Below are 5,171 nucleotides of genomic sequence, written 5' to 3' on the forward strand. Positions count from 1 at the left end.
GAAGCCCTTCCCACTGGAGAAGCCCTTCCCACTGGAGAAGCCCTTCCCACTGGAGAAGCCCTTCCCACTGGAGAAGCCCTTCCCGCTGGAGAAGCCCTTCCCACTGGAGAAGCCCTTCCCACTGGAGAAGCCGTTCCCACTGGAGACGCCCTTCCCGCTGGAGAAGCCCTTCCCGCTGGAGAAGCCCTTCCCACTGGAGAAGCCGTTCCCACTGGAGACGCCCTTCCCACTGGAGAAGCCCTTCCCACTGGAGAAGCCCTTCCCACTGGAGAAGCCCTTCCCACTGGAGACGCCCTTCCCGCTGGAGAAGCCCTTCCCGCTGGAGAAGCCCTTCCCGCTGGAGAAGCCCTTCCTGCCCATGCTCGGGGTACGTTCTTTCCCGCTGCCCCTTGTGTTTACCTCCTGCTGCTCCCTTGCCACGGGCACAGGCATGTATGTCGGGCCTCCTCCAGGAGCCCTTCTCCGTCTGCCCACTTCCCTCTCCACCTAGCTGTTCCTTCTGGTGTTTCTACCTTGGATAACAATAAAATGGTTGATGAACTGATGAGTGGATCTGTGGCTGGCCGATGATTAGACACTTGGGTTATGGGAAATTCGGGACTTGGTACAGATCCTCATCTGTTCTTTTTAATGTTTCCCTTTCCCTCTAATTTCTACCACACTATTGAAGTTTTCTGACTTTTTTTTGGGGGGGGGAGCTTTTATGATATTAAGCTAAGTTTAAAAGACCCTCTCTTAAAACAAGTGTGAAGATTGTGGAATATTATGCATTTCTAGAAATGCATAATATTCCACAATCTTCACACTTTCCCTCACATTATAAACATGAAGTTTTACTGACATCTGCAGATACAATATAACTCAGAAGAGAAGTCTATAAGACAATTCCTTTGAAATACAGCCAGCCAGGGTCTAAGGCCAGCCCTGAGCCAAACGTGTGAGACTCTATCTGAAAGATAACTAAAACAATAACTAAAGAAAAAGTCTAAGGGAGCGAGTCAGATGTCAAAGCACCTGTCTAGGAAATCCAAGACCCTGAGTTCAAACCCTACCCCTGCCAAAATAACAATAATTTTCTGAGGACATAGTCTACATAAACTCTACAAGAGACAGTTTATGTGTTGCATGTACTCTTTTTCCTACACTTGATGTTTGTTCAGAAAAATATGAAGGGAAACACTGTCATGGAGCTCTGAAGGCTGTGGTCGGATTGAAGGCAGGCTGCCATCTCTGGTTAATTCCAGGACAGACACCTGGAAGAAAGTTGTGTCCCACAGAGGTCCGTCCTTGGCCGGCTGTGACCCCTCCCCCCCCAGTCATTTGTCTCCTTCCCCTCCCCCTTCCCCCTCACTCCCCTGAGGTGCAGGAAATCTACTGCTCCTAGCAAGTCTTGCATTGCAGACCCCTGGGAGCACATTTCCAGGAGAGGGGTCCCCAGAGGCTGAGGGTGGCCCCTATCCCCAACCTGGGAGAGGTGGCAGGGAGAGAAAGCGCCACTGCGTCCATCCTGACCCTGAGCACAGCCCGAGGTGACACCTGGGTGGCCTGAAGGCTGGCGCCGCCGGGCACAGGCCGGGCGCTGCGCTCCTCCCTCCTGACCCGGCAGCTGGGCTGGAGGAGCCGCCGCCTCCATTGCTGTCATGGCGTGCAGCACAGAGGGACTGGGAGGCCAGGGCTGGGCCCGGACGCTGGGTGGCAGAGGAAGCCATCGAGCAGCACGGTGCGACGCGGCGCCCGACAGCACTGAGCATGCGTGGAGAGGGTGTGAAAGCAGTCGGGGCTGCAGGGGAGTCAGGCAGGGAACTGGCGCATGAAGACCCAGGTGCACACCGGCCGCCACGCCCGCAGCCGCTCTGCTCCCGGACCAGACGGAGGCCGGGGGGCCTGGGAAGTCAGTTTACTGACTCACCCACTGCGCAAAAATGCTTCATGGCTGTGTGTCCAAGCCGTACCTCCACATTGTCCAAAGCACGCGTGCCGAACAGGAAAGCAATCCTAGTTCAGCATTACCTTTGAAATTAAAGTTTCCGGAGCCTTACAATGAAATTTATGTCAAATTAATTTCTGGGACTCAATGAAGCTTAAAATGAATTCATAATGAGGTGCCGTTAGCGTGAGTGTGGAGGGGGTGGAGGGGCTGATCAAAGAGGTCCCCTTCCTGCCATTAACTCTAATTTTGTGATTATGACACATTTTATCCTAGCCCAACACATAATCTCAGAAATGCTGTGTCTTCACAATTACTGTATATGCAGAATGGGTGCCCAAATGGAGTGCTGCTACATTGTCGTCATCATCATCATCATTAGAGTAGCAACAGCATGCACCTTCCTGCAAGAGAGAGCAGGAAGAAATGGTCGTGTTTTAATCCACAGCATAACACGGAGAACCTGGGAGAAGATTGTCTGATGCAGTTTGGCATCCTAAAAAAGTCTGCGTTTCCCAGAGCCCCCTCCGGCTTCCGGCCGCAGTGCCTCCGAAATCTACCCTGCGAATCTGCGCTTCCATTCCTCACACGCAGAGCGGTGGCCATGTAAGCACACCCCGTTGTGCTGCAAACACGGTGGGACATAGGTGGCGGTTTTCATGCTGCCGCTCGAGTTTTAGACGCACTGGGGCCCAAAAGCTGGAAGTGGAGCGGGGTAAAACAAGAAGCACGCCGGCACGTGGTGAGCTGGGCAGGGGACCAGCTCCTGTGTGCGTGGCATGCGTGATGTGTGGGGGGTGGTGGTCTTTCTCTGTGTACAAAAGCATCGATTCCGACCTGGAGGACAGAGAGCAGACTCTCCGGGGTGAGCTCTGTGAGCGCTGGGAAGGACCCACGGGTGGCCCTGGGTCTGAGCTGCACAAATAGGCTCCTGTTGCAGAGCTACTTGAAGCTGTGGACGGAGAGCGTACCTCCACCTGAAACCCAACCGCACCCCCGAAGAAGACCAGACAGCCCTGGGTGAGTGTGTGCGGCGACTGCTAATCTAGACAGTGTGGTGCTGCTCCCATAGATGCGGAGTCAAGGTGGCCGCATAAATAATAAAAGCAGCTAGATAAGAACCCAGCATAGATGAGTCACAGGGTAGGTGTGCTCCTGTGCCTGGTCGCAGGTCACTTCTGTTCCCTGCTGTGAAGGGACACCGGTCTGCCACAGCCCTCAGACCTGGGCCTGGCTCCTACCTGCTCTGCCTCTACTTCCCCTCCTGACCCCATGTCCCTTTTTCTTCTCTTCTCGTCCTTTTTAATGCCTTGTTCCTTTAACTACAATCTGTAATCTCTGTTTGGAGCAAATCATAATATGAATATTTATACAAGGAGCTAAAGAAAGCTCAATGCTCACTATTAAACCTTTACCGTGTACATAAAATCTGTTGAACTACTGAATTTTTCATTAACTAGACAAGCCAGATCTTTGCTTCCATTCCTCGAAATATGCAAAATCTAATTAATAAATATTTAGTTAGACATCTATAAAAACCCAGTCACTCCCTTAATTACCCAGTGGTTGCTCACATAACTTGCAATGCTCAGCAACACAACCAGGCCACAGTTAGACGTTCACACGTGCAAGAATTGCCAAGTGTGCTGCCAAGAAGCCTGGCCAGCTCCGCTCTGAAGGGGCCAGGCGGGACCGACAAGGGGCGGCCTCTACACGTCCGCGCGCAGAAGCTCAGCGCTCCAGGAACCCTGACACCACGCAGAAAACAAGCCCAGCTCCATGGACGCGGCACCCACAAGCCCAGACATCGAGACGTGAAAAAGGTACAGGTTCCATTTGCCACGGTGCACTGCCAGGGTTGCATGACTGGCTCCAGGCCTCCAGGCCCCACCCTGCTCCTGTTCCCCACCCCCGTCTTCCTGCCCCTACCCCGTCCCCACCCTGTCCTCCTGCCCCTGCCCCTGAATTTTTCATTAACTAGACAAGCCAGATCCTCCTCCCGATACGCCCCTACCCTCTGAGCTCTGCTCCGGTCCTCCTAAACCCAGCCGGGTATGGACTGGCACGGAGGAAAGCCTCGCCTGTTTTTCTCGCTTGTTTGCCTTGAGGCAGTTCCGGGTTGAACCCGAGGCCTTGCGGTTGCTAGGCCAGTGTGGTGCCGCAGAGCCCCGCACCCAGCACTGGTGGCTGATGACTGGTTTGGGCGCAGGGTCTCACTTCCTGCCCGGGGGCTCACATGTGTGTGATCTTGCACCTTGGGTCTCAGACCTGCCTTCTGTGGAGACAGTGTCTCATAAACCGCTCGTCGCAGGCTGCTCTGGACCTCCAGTCCTCCAGTCTCAGCCTCCCACACAGCTTGAGATGACAGGTGTGTGCCACTGTACCAGCTAAACGTGGAGATGGAGTCTCATAACCTTTTCTGCCTGGGCCCATCTCCAGCCCTGGCTCTCCCCAGCTCAGCCCGCATGTAGCTGGTCTCACAGGCCTGAGCCTCGGGCACCGGACAAAAACCCTCATTCTTAGCAGCCATTTGACTGTTGGGACCAAGACATATGTGCTCAAAACAGTTAAAATAAAATCATCAAACCATGATTCCAAAGCAGCCCACAATGACAGTAGATAACAAGATGCCAGACATCATCTTCTCTGTTGGCCACTGCTCAGCCAGCGCAGAGTGGCCCTCTGCCATCCGGCTCTGTGCACCCGCGTGCCCGGCGCTCTGTGCCGGCGCAAGTCACCCACACCAGTGCCAGGGCCCTGAGGCCACGTGGTTTTCAGAACTCTTCCACGGAACATTCTGCGACGGTGGCTTCAGGAGCCGGACACTGGAATCCAGGATGGCGTTGAATCGGCCTGAGCCGTCCAGCTGGCCACCATGCTGCCCAGGGGAGGGGAGGGGGAAGAAGACGCCCCCCGCAAGACACGCGGCACTGGGACAGAGTTCAAACGCAGGCTGATCGCGCAGGCCTCCCGGCCTCCGGCTCCACTCCCAGCGGCCTCTCTACACAGTCGCCTAGGCAGCTGGGACAGACTGCAGACCCTCAGGATCCACCTCTGCCTCTCTCAGAGCACTTAGCCAGGGGCTCAGGGGTGGAAACCCAGGCCTTGCCCAGCCAGCAGGCCCTTCCTACGGGAGAGCAGCGGGAGGGGCGGGGCCGGGCCTCCGCCCAACCCAGGGCCACCCCGGGCTCACCATCGCCCCTCTGCGCCAGTCCATCATGAGCATGCCTGGCGTCCAAACTCC

The sequence above is a fragment of the Dipodomys ordii genome, unplaced genomic scaffold (genome assembly GCF_000151885.1).
Source record: "Dipodomys ordii isolate 6190 unplaced genomic scaffold, Dord_2.0 Scaffold91, whole genome shotgun sequence".
NCBI classification, from domain to species: Eukaryota; Metazoa; Chordata; class Mammalia; order Rodentia; family Heteromyidae; genus Dipodomys; species Dipodomys ordii.